Raw genomic sequence first — 16,893 nt, forward strand, 5'->3', positions numbered from 1 at the left:
ATTTTGATATTAATCGTTTATTGCACATTTTAGAGAAGAATCAGATGGGTGATATTAAATTAGACGTGCCTGAATTTAATGGAAAATTATAGCCTGATGCTTTTGTCGACTGGTTAAATAAGATCGAAAAAGTTTTTGATTATAAATTTTTTGAGGATCCTAAGTGTGTTAAATTAGTTACAACTAAATTAACGGGCTATGCACTTGTTTGGTGGGATGAACTTCAATTGACTCGTGCTAAATTGGGTTACAACAAGATTACTACATGGGATAAGATGCGCCGAGGGTTGAAAAAAGAATTTATTCCTCATGACTATGAAAGGGATTTATTCATGCGCCTCCAAAACTTGAAACAACAGCTTCAAAGTGTGGCTGGGTATACTAAGGATTTTCTTTTGTTGTGCACACGGGCTGATTTGTCTGAATCCGTCGATCAAAAAATTGGGCGTTATTTGAATGGGTTGCGCAAACCACTTCGAGAGGCATTAGCTTTCAAAGATGTTTATGATATGTCCGATGCTATTAAATATGCTCTCAAAGCTAAATATTTGCTTCACTCATCCCCTTCAGCTACTGCTAGTGCCACTTCTACCCATGTTCCTTCATCATCCAAACCTCCTCCTACCAGAGTGGGTCCAATCACATGCTATGAGTGTAAGGAAATTGGACATGTTCGTAGTGACTGTCCTAAACGCAAATGCGTGGGTTTAACACAGGATGAAGAAAATCTCACCTATCCAGAAGAAGACGTCACTGAGATTGATGGCTTTTTTAACTTATGCAGATTCCGGTTGTCCCCAATTGATTGTTCGCCGTTCTTTAGTTAATCCAGTTGTTAAGCATGATCCTACGCCATGGCTTCGTCATAATATCTTCCGTACTCGCTGCACTTCAAATGGCATGTTGTGTAATGTTATCATTGACAGCGGTTCCAGTGATAATATTGTTTCTAAAGATATGGTGGACAAGCTGAAACTCAAGGATGAGCCACATCCTGAACCTTACACTATTTCTTGGTTATAGGATGGTGGCACAGTCGAGGTTACTCGTTGTCTAGTTTCTTTCTCCATTGGTCCTAAATACAAGGATGATGTTTGGTGTTCTGTTGCACCCATGGACGCATGCCATTTGTTATTTGGTCGTCCCTGGCAGTATGATCTCCTTGTTACTCATAATGGGCGTGAGAACACTTATACCTTCACTTCTGGTGGCGAGAAAATTGTTTTGGCACCACTGACTCCATTTTGCCAACCTTCTCAGCCACGCCCATCAGTGAAACTAGGTTTTCTAGCAGACGGACGTCATTGCGGTATGTTTCTTGCTCTTACTGCGTCATTTCTTGCAAACCCTACTACTACACCACCTGTGTTACAACCAATGCTAGATTCATATTCTGATGTTTGTACTGAGCCTGCTAATGGAGGATTGCCCCCTTTACGAGATATCCAACATGCTATTGATCTTATTCCTGGAGCTCCCCTCCCTAACTTACGACATTATCGCATGGCTCCTTTTGAACACGCCAAGTTACAGAGGCAAGTTACTGAGTTATTAGCTAAGGGATTTGTCAGAGAGAGTATGTCCCCTTGTGCTGTGCCAGCTTTACTTACTCCTAAGAAAGATGGGAGTTGGAGGATGTGTGTTGATAGCAGGGCTATTAACAAAATCACCATGAAATATCATTTTCCCATTCCATACTGATGGGCAAACTGAGGTTGTAAATCATAGTTTGGGTGACATATTGAGGTGTTTGATTGATGATAATCCCAAATCTTGGGAGCTTGTTCTAGCACAAGCAGAGTTTGCTTATAATAACTCTGCCAACCGTTCTACAGGCCTTTCTCCTTTCATGATTGTAGTTGGAATGACTCCTCTTACTGTTCTTGATCTTGCTCTTATTCCATCGACTGTTCCCGTTTGTGCATCTGTAGAGGAATTTGCTTCCCGGATTCACTTTATTCATGAGGATGTCAAGAAGCATTTGGAGAAATCTTATGCCATGTACAAGACTAATGCAGACAAACACAAGCGCTTGGTGACTTTCGAGGTTGGTGATTTGGTGATGGTTTATTTGAGAAAAGAACGTCGGCCTTCATCTCATAAGTTAATGATGTGACGATTTGGCCCATTTCCCATTGTCGCCCATCATGGAGAAAATGCTTATGAATTGGACCTCCCTCCCGAGATGCGTATATCTTGCACTCATAATGTAGAAGATCTCACTCCTTTTGTTGGCGATAGTATTCCACCTATTCCCCTACCTGTAGATCATAGTGTTGTTCCTGCTACTGCTACAGATCGGATTGAAACTATCATTGATGTTTCTACTACTACGACTCGCCAGGGTACTTATGATCGTTATTTGGTGAAGTGGTGTGACTGTTCATTTTCAGAAAATTCATGGATTTTTGTTGCTGCATTTCAACTCATGGATCCTACTTTCTACCAGAAGTACAAGGACTTAATCTCGAGGACGAGCTCTTCTCAAGCTGGGGGGATTGATGCGATGGCGCAATAGATTATCATGTGCACAGCACATGCATAATGCTACAGCTAGAGTTTATCTTTTATTCTACTTCTATTTTAAATCCTTAGTTAATTAAAATTAGACTAGCTTCTATTTTAGTTTCCCAAGTTCTATTATGATTAGGATTTGTTAACTAGTTCTCTATATAAGCAGATGTAACCCTTAAGATTTTCAGACTTGATTTATTATTAGATTGAATTTATGAAATTCATTTTTATTCATTAAACCCTAGTTTTGGGTATTTTTATACATTGTGTATCTATTGTTCTTGCTTCCACGACAAAGATACATCAATTACACTGCTGTTATTTGTGTTTGTATGAATGGGAAGTAAATGAGACGCTATGTCGCTTATGGAAGTAATGAATGTAACCCTTAAGATTTTCAGACTTGATTTATTATTAGATTGAATTTATGAAATCCGTTTTTATTCATTAAACCCTAGTTTTTGGTATTTTTATACATTGTGTATCTATTGTTCTTGCTTCCGCGACAAAGATACATCAATTACACTGCTGTTATTTGTGTTTGTATGAATGGGAAGTAAAGGACACGCTATGTCGCTTATGGAAGTAATGAAGATATGTCGAGTACATAGCTACAACATTTTTATAATTTCAATGAACTGAAAATACTAAATGTGTATTACAGTGGTTATATATTTATACATGTACAAAAGATCTTCACCAGAATATTCTAGGTGTAGAATATCCTAACTAAGGAAAGATATTATAGGATTTGATACACAATGAAGCATGAGCTGTATCTATTCTTCACCAGTAGCATGAGCTGTAGATTGTGTTTCCATATGCCCCCGCAAGTTGAGCGGTCGATCTTGAACGGTCAACTTGTCTCTTAGAACCAAAAAACGTGAGGAATGAAGTCCTTTAGTAAAAACATCAGCAACTTGATCTTTGGAGGAGATAAAACGTACATCAAGGTCCTTTTTGGCAGCTTTTTCTCGAACAAAATGGTAGTCGATTTCAATGTGTTTAGTGCGAGCATGGAACACCGGATTTGCTGTGAGATATAAGGCACTAAGATTGTCACACCATAGAATTGGAGGTGTAGAAAGAGATATACCAAGTTCTTTTAACAGAGATTGAATCCAAATAAGCTCGGCTGTAACGATAGCAAGACCACGGTATTCTGCTTCAGTACTAGAACGAGAGACTGTCTTTTGCTTGCGAGCACTCCACAAAATAATATTAGGACCTAGAAAAATACAATAATCACTTGTAGAATGTCGATCATCAGGGCACCCAGCCCAATCGGCATCCGAAAAGGCACTCAATGTGTATGAAGAAGAAGAGCGCAAATAAATGCCATAATCAGGCATGTGCTTGAGATACCGGAGGATGCGCTTCACAGCAATCCAATGATCTTCGGATGGAGATTGCATGAATTGGCAAACTTTGTTAACATAGAAGGTAATATCCGGGCGAGTAAGTGTCAGGTATTGTAAAGCACCAACAACACTTCTATAAAGTGTAGGATCTGAAAATTTTGTTCCATGAAACTTGGATAGCTTAGTTTGAGGACACATGGGAGTGGTCTGAGGTTTAACACCATCCAAATTTGTCTTCTTTAGGAGATCAATTGTGTACTTCTCCTAAGAGAGAAATAATCCTTCTATAGACCGATGTACCTCAATACCAAGGAAATAGTTTAAGGCTCCCAGGTCCTCAAAGGAAGAATGAAGCTGATGGATAACTTCTTGGATGCATGCCTGAGTAGACCCTGTGACAATTATATCGTCAACATACACAAGAACATATAGAGTTGAAGCTGATGTGCATTTTACAAAAAGTGATGTGTCGGCTTTGGAGCCAGTAAAGCCAAGCTGAAAAAGATAGTTGCTTAATTAGTCGATCATACCACGCACGAGGTGCTTGTTTAAGTCCATATAGAGACTTATGGAGTCGACACACGTGATTGGGATACTGCAAGTCAATGAACCCCGGGGGTTGCTGCATATAGACCTCCTCATCAAGTGTGCCATGAAGAAAGGCATTTTGAACATCAAGTTGATGCAAAGGCCACCCTCTTGACACTACAATACTTAGAACTGTACGGATGGTGCATGGTTTGACTACTGGGCTAAATGTCTCATTATAGTCAATTCCAGCATGTTGTTGAAAACCTTTTGCAACCAACCGAGCCTTATATTTATCAATACTTCCATCAACTTTTCTTTTTAAGCAGAATACCCATTTTTTGCTAATGACATTCATATGACGCTAAAAAGGAACAAGAGTCCATGTTCCATTTTTGACAAGTGCATTGATCTCATTGTCCATTGCGGCTCGCCAGTTTGGATCAACATTAGCTTCTGTGAAGCATGTGGGTTCTCCAATAACATCATCTGGTAAAGGGTGTTTGGTAGATGTGAAAGCTTTGGGTTTGAAAATCCAATTTTGAGCTCTAGTGGTCATAGGATGAGGAAGTCGTACGCGCTTAGGTGGTGCGACTGGTGGAGGATTTAAGGGTAAAGGAGGTAATGGTGATCTGTTCAGAGATGAAGGCAAGCTAAAGTGTGGTGAGTGTAGACTGTTTGAAGGTGGAGTTGGTAATGGTGATGTGTCTAGTGGTGAGCTTGGCAATGGTTGTGATCTAGAACGTGGTGGAGTGGACATTGTGGTGGAATTGAGCAAGGTGTTCTGATTTGATGATGATGGAGGAGTAGAAAGAAGAGGTGGTAATGGAGAAAAGGGAAAAATAGGGTGCGAGTTTACCTGAGGAGAGGAGCAAGTATCGCGTGGTTGAGAGTGGTTCTACATGGTGGCAAATGGAAATGACCCTTCATTGAATATGACATGACAACTGATGTAAATGCGTTTGGTTGCTAAATGAAGACACTTGTAACCTTTATGTTGTGGACTATAACCCAGAAAGATGCATGGTAGAGTGCGAGGTGGTAACTTGTGATTGTTGTAGGGACGTAGATAGGGATAACACTCACAACCGAAAACACGTGAGTGTATTCTGGAGGTGTTTTGTAAAGGACTTCCAAAGGGCTTCTATTTTGTAAAACTAGAGACGGCAGACGGTTAACAAGATAACATGATGTATTAAACGCGTCGTACCAATAAGATTGTGGAACATGTGTACCATGTAAAAGAGCTAGACCAGTTTCGACAACATGTTTGTGACGCCGTTCAGCAAGCCCATTTTGCTGGGGTGTATGTAGGTAGGAAAAACGATGTTCAATGCCATGGATAGCTAACACATTTGTGAACTTGCGGTACTCAGCAGCATTATCAGATTGAAAACATTTTATTTTTCAATCAAAATGATTTTCAACTTTAGCTTTGAAAATAAAAAATGTTTTAAGAGCATCTAAACGATTTGTGAGAGGAAAAACCCATACATAATGACTGAATGCATCCATGAACAACATATAATAACGAAAACCTTCATTAGAAACTATTGGAGTATGACCCCAAATATCATAAACAATAAGTTCAAGAGGTGATGAATATATTGTTTTGCTAAAAGGAAATGGTAATTTGTGACTCTTACTGGCTTGACAAGTATTGCAGAAACTGGGACTTTTATTGGTGACTGGTAAGGAAAACTTATTGACGATAGCTTGGACAGTACGCATCATGGGATGGCCTAGGCGTTGATGCCATGTATCTATTGAAGTTCACTCACCAACATAGGCAGCAGGAGAGGGATTCGTTGGAGAATAACAACGATCAAAACAATAAAGACCATTCTTATTAACCCACCCTTGCAGAAGCACGGTCCCCGTTCGACGATCCTTGACAAGAAAAAAGGAAGGATGAAACTCAAAAAGAACATTGTTATCACGTGTAAATTTAGAGACAGATAATAATTGAGTAGAAATTTGTGGGACATGCAGGATATCATTGAGCACAAATGAACGGTGTGGGGTGGGGAGAATGGACTTACCAACATGAGATATAGGGAGACCATCACCATTACCTATGCGTAGTTGATCAGGTCCATTGTATTCTATCACACCCCAAATTTCCAGAAAATTAAAAATAGGGAATTATCCACACCCTATTCCATCTTCTGAAAATCCAGGATGAAACAAAACCCTAATAACCCATTATCAACCACGATATTAAAATATGAGATCAAATTAAAACCAAACGAACAACTCTTAATGTACAAATTCAAGAATTTACTAAACCACTCTATTACATCTGTTTCAAATCAAGACTTTATACTTCATAAAACTTATACCAGTAAGACTCCAAGAGCGAATCCCAATCAAGCGTCTTCATTCACTGCATTCCACCATCTATGTTCCTAAGAACACACCCACGTTGCAAAACAAAGCAAACATGGTCAGCAAATTAAATTTGCTGGTATGAGTAGACTAACGACAAAATATATATAAAATCTTTCAAATTAATAAATATAACATTACCAACCATTTCAACTTGGAAGACAATATAGTTCCGTTTTCCAAAACGGCGGGTAGTTTCTTCCCAAGTAAGATTTCAATCCCAATATATATTTCCAAGATAACTCACAACAGAAATACCACTTATTACATACACATATGATAACTTAATTAAATATTGGTTTGATACACATTACCTTTAAGCCAGCACGTCGTCTCAGGGTAGGATATTTACGTTCCTACATAAAAGATTAACAGATCCTACCCTCCTGCAAAAACAGAGTTAGACAGCACTATAAAATGATTTATCTCAACCAGTCAAATTTCCATTCATAACCAAACCTCATTTAAGACATTTAAGTCTAATTGATATAACCTGGTTCGTCCCACATACTCGGGGAATACTACTTATCATACCACCTATATCAAGGGTAGTCATTCACATGACATCATTACGTCATAAAGTTTCCAAGTACATAACTATATATTTCAAACTATTACAAGTCATTAATGCTTTCATAATAACATATTATTTTAGAGTCATTCCACAATCACAGAAAAGATCATAAGCATTCAATAATATTATTCTCAATCACACTTCACATCCATAACCTCACACAAACCACCTCTATATTTCTTTGTAAGAAAGCATATACATCATAATACATAAATATTCATAGGCAATAACTCACTTATATGTAAAATCAATATTTTACTTTGCTTATTAATTATCTTGTTGACTCATTTATAAACAGACTCAACCCAACCTTTAGTTCCTACTCTACGATTTGCACTCCACACATTTGCCAAATCACACATACACGTGTGCCTCTCTCCCACCGAGTATCACTATATCACAGCCATCTCTGGGCTTTCCATACACATAATCACAGCCTCTTTGGCCATAAAATCTCAGGTCATTCATGGCACATTCAATGAATACCTTGGGTCATTCCCGCCACATTCAAGGAATACCCATCATAACACTAACGGGCCATTCATGACACATTCAATGAATGCCCTGAGTCATTCCCGCCACATTCAAGGAATACCCAAACCTACATTCCCGTACATTCAAGGAATACGACCAACCCGCAAGGCGAATACCTTAGTTCCTCTCTAGGGCAGTCCAAACTATTGGGTCATTCATGGCACATTTAATGAATACCCATCTATCACATGACATCACAAGTCATAATATCTCATTACCAAATCCTGAGGCGTAGAGAGTTCTAAAGATGTGGGCGACACATTAAAACATTATTATCATTTAAAATTATACTAGCATTACTCATGTCAAAACAGACCATACATGCAGAGAGTCATTTTCGCACGTCAAGGCAAATCACGCACTTAAATATCATTGAATGTAAACATACTTATAATCAAACAAATACAATTTACATAACCACACTCATATACACAATATCATAAACAAATAGTTCATTAGCCCAAATTTAAGTCCACACACACTAATGTCCAAAACAGATCCACATATACTAAAGTCTATATTCATATACAATTTCTATCTCACACATATATATTTATGTAGTCTCAAAACAACAGTAATTTCTAACACAATCACATAGTTATCACACAAACTAATATATATATTATAGATATAGTGTAGTGTAGTGGCTGCACTTTTGCTCAAAGCTGCCTACGTATCCAAATCTTTCAAGATTGGAATCAAGCCTTCGTAGTACTTACCAGCCACATAGTCAATGCTATAGTTTTTCCTACATTCATCGAAATGACATGTAACTTAAATATTTAGAAACTAGGGTATGTAGACATACTTTTTCATGTAGAACTCGAAGGCCCAACCTCATCCCATCTAGAATAAAACTTAGGTTGAAAACGGTAAAAATCCTAATTTTTTGGCAAACTAGATTTCTGATGGACTATCTTCCGAATGACACAACTCTTTTCACAGGTGTCTAAATGCATCGAGGCTTTTTGTGTTGAAAAGTTCACACACAGAACTTACTTTCTTATGTTTTACAAAAAAACCCAATTTCATTCTAAATGTGTCAAAACTAGGCTCGAACACAGTTCAAAGAAACTGATTTCTGACGCACTGTTTTCTGCCAGTCAAACGTCCAAACACCAAAATAAATTCCATGGGTCTCGGAATGCAATGAGGCCAATTGGAATAGAAAGAAGACTTCCAAATCTTACTCTTTTATGTTTTATAAGAATTCTAAATCTCACCCCAACTATTTTAAAACTGGACTTGAACACAGTGCAAAGAAACTGATTTCTGACGCACTGTTTTCTGTCAACCAAACTTCCAGATATTATATCTATCTCCACAGACCTCGGAATGCGTGGAGGCCAATTGGGTTGGAAAGAAGACTTAGAAAAATTATTTTTTCATGTTTTGACGAGAGTTTGAATCTGACTCTAACTATGTGAAAACTCGATTCCAAACCAAGCACAGACTGGATTTCTGAAATCAGAAAATTCTGACGTGCCAAATGCCAAACACCGTAACCATATCGACAAACCTCAGAATGCAACGAGGTCGATTGGGTTGGAAAGCAGACTTCCAGACCTTACTTTTTCGTGTTTTAAAATAGAACTAGTTCAAACTCTAACTAAATCAAAATTGAGCTCGAAATCAGACCAGCGCTAACCTTTCTTAAAATTTCAGCAAATCTATTCTTACCTTCAATAATGTTTTCACATCAGCTATAGCTATACCGAACTTTTACATACTCATAAGAATCAAAGATTCAAATATATATTAAGGGTTTCCAAATAATCAATGCCCTACAGACCACCAACGACAATACAAGCAAACCCATATATACCAGAGTGTAGAGAGAATCCATGTCAAACCAGAAGTAAAACTATACTCAAATGTAATCAATTCCTTGGATCTATACGGACACACTTTTTCTTGAATTTTATAACTATTTTGTACTTTTGTAGAATCTATATTATGACAGTCCATTTATGTCTGGGAGCATTTAAACTATAGCCAAAAATAGTAACTCCACAAAGAAGAAATTGAATTGCTTAATAAAACTTTCAAGCCTGTAAACACATAACTAGAATAAACAATTATTGTCAATCAACTGTATATATAAAGTTAGTCTACTCACTCGTGATACGTTCCTGTTGCCAGCAAATCCCCCAGCAAGAAACCTCCATTTCTTCTTTGAATAAAACTCTCTCTCTCTCTCCACTCTAACACTCTCCCCAGTAAACACTCTTTCCCTTTTTTCTCTTGTACATCTCTCTCTGTTTTTCTTTTGTATTTTAAAAACTAGAAAAAACCCAACAAAAGGAGAGTTCGGTTGTAACCAAACCCCTCTAGCTCTCCCACATTTTTATCTTATCTTATTTTATCTTTATCATTTTCTTTTCTTTTTAATAGTATTATATTTTTTTTAAACCCTAATAAATAGAAAAAACAAAGAAAATAAACGGGGTGTTATATATTCAGTCCGAAGATGGAGATTCGCAAGGTCAGACGTAATATGGTTTGTAGCTCCACTATCGGGGTACCAATTGGGATCATATGAAGGAGGACCAGATGCCAAAAAAGCCATAGGATCTGAAGAATTTGAATATGACCTTTGAGGTTTTTCATTGCGAAACCAACACGTCGCAGCATTATGGTTTTTGCGGCCACATATGTTGCATGGACGAAGAGAATAATTGGATTGTCCAGATTGTTGTCCATACCGATTATAGCTTCGACTCTGGAAATTATTCAAGCGGTTATGAGGATGGTTATACCGCACTTGTGAGTGATTATTATGCCATGCTTGATTGTATCTCCCACCATTGCGATGTTGAGTTGCAATATTTGTTGTAGGTGTGTGGCAAAGAATGCAAAGATTTTGGGCCTCAAGGCGCATTTCAAATGCAAAGAGATGGGACTGGAATTCATCCATTTCTATATCATTAAGTCTAGCTGTGAGGGTGGTGACAATTGCATCATAGACTGAGTCAAGCCCATTCAGTAATATGTTCTGAACATCGGAGTCACACACTACTTCTCCTGATGCAGCAAGTCTATCTTGCAGCCTTTTGGCACGATCAAAATACTCCACCATAGAGAGAGAGAGTCTTTTCTTATTGTCTGTAATTCCTAGCGCAATTGATTAATGTGAGCTCTAGATCGGGAGGCATAGAGCTTTTCAAGTTTAATCCAAACCTCTCGAGTAGAAGAGATTCCAACAACTTGAGAAAGTATTGTTTCAGAGAGATGATAGAATCCAACCAAGTAATACTTGGTCTTGTTTGCGCCATTTAGTAAATTCAGGATTGACATTGTTGCTATTCAGGAGAGTACGAGGGGGAGGAGATACACTCCCATCAACGTATCCTTCAAGATCATATCCAATCAAAAGTGGCATGAACTGCGTTCGCCAAAGTAAGAAGTTTTCTCGATCTAATTTGACTGAGATAAGATGGTGAATATGTGTAGTTTGGAGAGTCTGGTTATTGGAATCAGAGTTTGATGTTGCACTATTGATAACAAAGGTTGAGGATTTAGATAAGGGGGTTAAAGTTGCATCATCGGCCATTTCTTTGAGAAGGTTCAATAGTTGAAAAGGGATAATAGAATGGGGATATAGAGATTTAGAATAGAGGCTCTAATACCATATAATTTCAATGAACTGAAAACACTAAATGTGTGTTACAGTGGTTATATATTTATACATGTACAGAAGATCTTCACCAAAATATTCTAGGTGTAGAATATCCTAACTAAGGAAAGATATTATAGGATTTGATACACAATGAAGCATGAGTTGTATCTATTCTTCACCAGTAGCATGAGATGTAGATTGTGTTTCCATAATTTTGATTGGTGCTTTCTACTAGAATGGGAATGTCTTCAACGGTGTGACTGTGCTATAAGCAATGAAGACCAGTGGCTTTAGACCCTTTTAGTTAAGCTAGCGCTTGCTTTTGGTTAAATTTGCTCATGCAGTTACAAGCATTACCATAATAACAACTTCATTGACGGTTACTGCAGTATGCAAACATGAAGAAGATGATTGGAGTATGTTATAATGTTGATGAAATACGATCATTTACAATTTGTTATTTATGTGCAACCCGGCACAAATGCATGTAGTCACTGATTTATTTATTTATTCATGAATGAATATTCTTTTTAAGCCACCAAATTTCATGTTCGGTTCATTTAGAGTATATTCAAAATAATTTCCGTGGTTTTGATTTGTCACAAGTTTGTTTCTTCTTTTGTTCAACGAAAAACGATTAAAAAGGGTATCAAACTTTATAAGTTTTGACAATATGGGGACTAAACTTTTTTTTTCGGTCAAATTGGGGACCAAACTTTTTAATTTTTGCAATGTGAGGACTAGTTACACATATAGTCTAAATTTCTCGGTCAAATTCGGGACCAAACTTTTTAATTTTTGCCCAATTTAATCGAAAAAAAATTAAAAAGTTTAGTCTCCATATTGTCAAAACTTGTAAAGTTTGATACCTTTTTAGTCGTTTGTTCAAAATAGTCGCTAGACATTTTTGTACGAGCTTTGTGCAATTAAGACCAAGCATATATATAATCGCATATGTGTGGGTATGGTTTTTTGTTTTCTTTTTTCTTTGTTTTTTGTATGAGCTTTGTGCAATTAAGACCAAACAAAAATATGAAGTTTACTATGAATGAAGTTGAGTATTCTTTGCTCGCTGGTGGTCTCTTAGGCCTGCATATACTAGGAAACGGGTACGTGCATTGCACATTATAGGAAAGGAAATTGGGGTGGAGAAAATCAAAGGAATGAACGCATGTAAATTAGAAAATTAACATATTACATTTGTTTGAATGGATATATTATGTAATATGTTTTAGATTATTAATACAGGTCGAGGTCTAACAAAAAACTTCAATAAGAAAAGAACACTTCAATACGCTAGTTGTGTTCTTTGTCCGATTTGCTTTTTGCTGCTCTGCCATGGTGCGAATAAATATATTTGAAGAGATATTTAACCGCCTGTAATTTAGTCAATATCAATGCATATGCCACAAAATAATTTATCAAAAAAAATAGGTATTTCATCAACATTTGTGTTGTTGGTTATGTAATTATCTTGTCGAGCATTTATATGTGATTGAGGAACATTGTTGGATTCATATGAGTATACTATCTGTAAGATATAAGAATATTATATCATGGTGTACAACATAATTGTTATTCTACAGTGGAGAATAAAATATCTAAAAAAAAATGCAAGAAGAATAATTTTTTTTTATCATTGTCTTCATAATGATCTAGCGAATCCATCAGCTCTTTTTTTTGTCGTTTTAAATATTTTGGTCGGTTTAAATAAGTAGGTAGGTTGGACAGAGAAATAAATTATAGCTAGCTAACAAAAGCAATTTATTTATTTATTTAGAAACGATCGCATTGAGAAACAATTATGAAAAATACATTAGACACTCTAAATATTTGTTCTATACATAGATCTATTAAGGCGGATATAATATGTGGAGTGAATTGAATGTGTAAATACAAGCTGTCCGGAAGATGGCTTTGTGGCAAGATTACCATTTAAAAGCTTTAAATATAATATATTTTGGTTGGTTTAAATAAGCAGGTAGCTTGGATAGAGAAAGAAGTTGTAGCTAGCTAACAAATGCCATTTTTTTTTGTTTTTTTTTAAAGAAATTATCACATTGGGAAACAATTAGAAAAAATATATTGGCCTCTATTGATAGTTGTTTTATAGAGCTATTAAGTCGGATATAATATGTGAAGTGAATTGAATGTGTAAATAAAAACTTTCTGGAAAATGTCTATGTGGCAAAAATTTAAAAACTTTCAATATATTGTAGATCTCCTTTCATGTGTATGGAGATTTGGAGATTGAATGATTCAAATGACGGAGTGGTGTTTTTTTCAAATCATCTATATGGAGGCGAAAAAAAAGAAGAAATTATGGATGCTAGTCACATCACTGAATTACATCTGTTTCACCCTGTCATTAGTCGCACAATCCTTTGTTCAATTCTTGCATTGGTTATTGGTCCCTATTCTAAAAATGCTATTATCACCCAACTCCACATTTAGTACTTTGACAGAGTGCATAATGAAGGAGTTCAGAGGCGTTAAAAGTGTGATCCATTGTGCACACTCAGCCCAAACTAAAAATGCTCATTTGCATAGTGTATTTTGTATCTATTAAGGTGAAAATTTGTGAAGAACGTTATCAGGTAAACTGTTTATTTTGTCTTTTGTATCGTGTTTTATCTTTTTCGGCATAGATATAATTTCTCATCGTTTGATTCCATTTTTGAAGAAATTTTCAATCTAGGAAAAAAAGTAGTACAAAAAATTAGTTTTTTTTTTTTTTTTTTTTTTTTTTTTTTTTTTTTTTTTTTTTTTTATAGTTAAGAGGAAATATGTCTTCTTCGAGTATCAATCATTCGTTGTGTACAACTGATTAGCCGACTCTGTTATTCATCGAAACACATGAACAAACACAAAAATGAAATAAAATAAAATTAGACGAAATGCACTAACTTGGAGATGAAGGTCAGTATGCAAAACTGGTACAGACCATCCAAGCACCTCGTCCAAAGCCACTTCCGAAAACACATTAAATATATACTTTCGAGTCCAACGCCCCAAAACTCGTACAATTATATATCTAAAGTACGTGATTTTTCTGAAAAATTTCGACAAAGTCTCTTCTATATTTTCGACATTACATAAATATAAAACATGTCATAACCTGAAAATTTAAAACAATATACTTCTCATTGATTAACCCAGCTACTTAACCATCTCGACGAATGCCAGAATAGTTAAATAACTGGTTTAAAAATGAGATCACTACAACATTAGGACTTAGAACAACAAAGAACTTGAATGTCTCGACTAATGTTAGATCATCCAAGCACCTCATAAAAAGCCATTACCGAAAACACAAATTAAATATATACTTTCGAGTCCCATAGTTATCAAAAGGTTTACATCATTAACAAATTCGAATGAAGACATACCTCTTTCGACTCAAATTTTTTTCGAGAAATACAAAAACTTAGAACCAAAAATGACCAACATACAAAAACCTCAAACCGATTTTGTAAAGCGCAAACTGATTGATGTTAAACAATCTTGTTTTGTGAAGCCTCAAATATCAATTGTAACTAAACATAAAAGTGAGGATGAAAGTTATCAATCAGGAATTTTTTTCAAACAATTAAAAGTTAAAAATGAAATAGCGGATAAAAAGCTAACCATGACTGTCTACTATTATTAACCTTGTTTCTAGGAAACTCTCCCGAAATGAGTTTTTTTTAAGAAGATGCACAAACACAACAAATCATATAATAAGCCTGGTTTAGTAATAAAAAAAAATAGATTGGTGTCGAAACTATACAACATGTAAAATGGTTTAGTTTCTTCCCGTTTGGTATATCTCAAAAAAACACCAAAACTCACCATATAGTAGAGAGGGTTTCTAGATAAAAATACTTAAATGTTCATAAACATACCTTGTTCAAAAAAATTGTAAGAAAAGAAGACAACTACTTTTTTCCTTTTCACACTTCACACTTCAACTCGTACCGAAAAATTAAATAAAGATAAGGCATATCTTATATAAGAGGTAATTTATCAAACAATGGAATTTCCATGAATCAAAACGAAATGGAAAAACAGAAAATAGATATGAGACTACAAATGATACGCTTTACTATCTAAAATGATATTTTTTGCTATACTCTATTGTTCTTCACCACATTTGCTTTGTGCGCTTTAAGAAAATAGTTGCGTCCAATGTTGGATACTGTAAAACCCAAAAAAAGATTCATGGCGAAAGTACATAGGTGGTATACCTTGCAAGAAAACACAAAAGTTTAAACAAAACAAACAACCAAATTGTAGTTACTCAAAAGCAATAACATATGAGAAATAGCATAACTGCACTTTTTTATAGATCACATTTCTAAAACAAATCAGAAGAACTGGTACTACAGGAGTGAAGAGTCGAGATTTTTTTTTTTAGAAAACCACTTTTAGATACTACAGGAAAAGGAAATATCTTACCTTTTCAATAGCATAAATTTAGACTACTGATTGATCCAGAAATCTAGAAATTGTGGAAAGGGAAAATATATAGTTGATTTGCGACTTACAGTTGGAACCCTTGATCCGGATGACCAGAGCAATCGAATTTTTTAATTTTCAATGACTTCTCGTAAGTTTTATTGGGAAGAATTTGGGAATACAGAGGAGACGCAATGTTTGGATTATAAACGGTTGCAAAAAATTGTTGTACATAAAATGACCAGCATACGTGGCCCGTTTGATTTTAACTTTCGATCTTAACGGCTTTTAATTGGGAATATCATGAACGGAGAAGACGGTATTTTTTTTTATTGTGAAACCACAAAACGGTGTCTCTGTCTGTTTTCTGAAGGCGTTGAGTTTTATAGTCCTGGGAAATTATGTAAATTACTGATTTACCCTTTCTGCAGAGAGCAAAAAGAAAGTGACTGTCCAACTTTTCGACACCCTTCCCATTAAAAACTTTGGTGTAAAATCGAGAACTAATTGGAAAATCTAGTATCCGCATTATATATAAGATAATAGGTTGTTTGCGATTATTAATGGAACTTGTTCGGGTTTAACGGGTCGGGTTCTTCTGCTGCCAGTTCCAGCCATTTTTTTTGGAATTAGTGAGGAGTAGGAAATTTCTTCATTTTTTTTTTGGTATTGAAACTTTGAAAGTGAGTATCTGAGTGAAAATCATATGGGCTTTGTTTCACTGAACTTAACCATTCGGGATCAATCTACGAGCATGGTGGTTCCAAACCCAGATGTCTCTTGAACTATGTAGCCGAATCGCTTAATGTTTGACAATGGTTGGTTCGGTGGATAAGCTGAAAGAAGGGGGATCCTTAAATGTGATTGACTGGTAATACGTTGTGTTGTCAGTACTGTAACACCTTGCTGAGACAAATGCCAAAAAAAACGACCATCAA

The sequence above is a fragment of the Coptis chinensis genome, chromosome 3 (assembly GCF_015680905.1).
Source record: "Coptis chinensis isolate HL-2020 chromosome 3, ASM1568090v1, whole genome shotgun sequence".
NCBI classification, from domain to species: Eukaryota; Viridiplantae; Streptophyta; class Magnoliopsida; order Ranunculales; family Ranunculaceae; genus Coptis; species Coptis chinensis.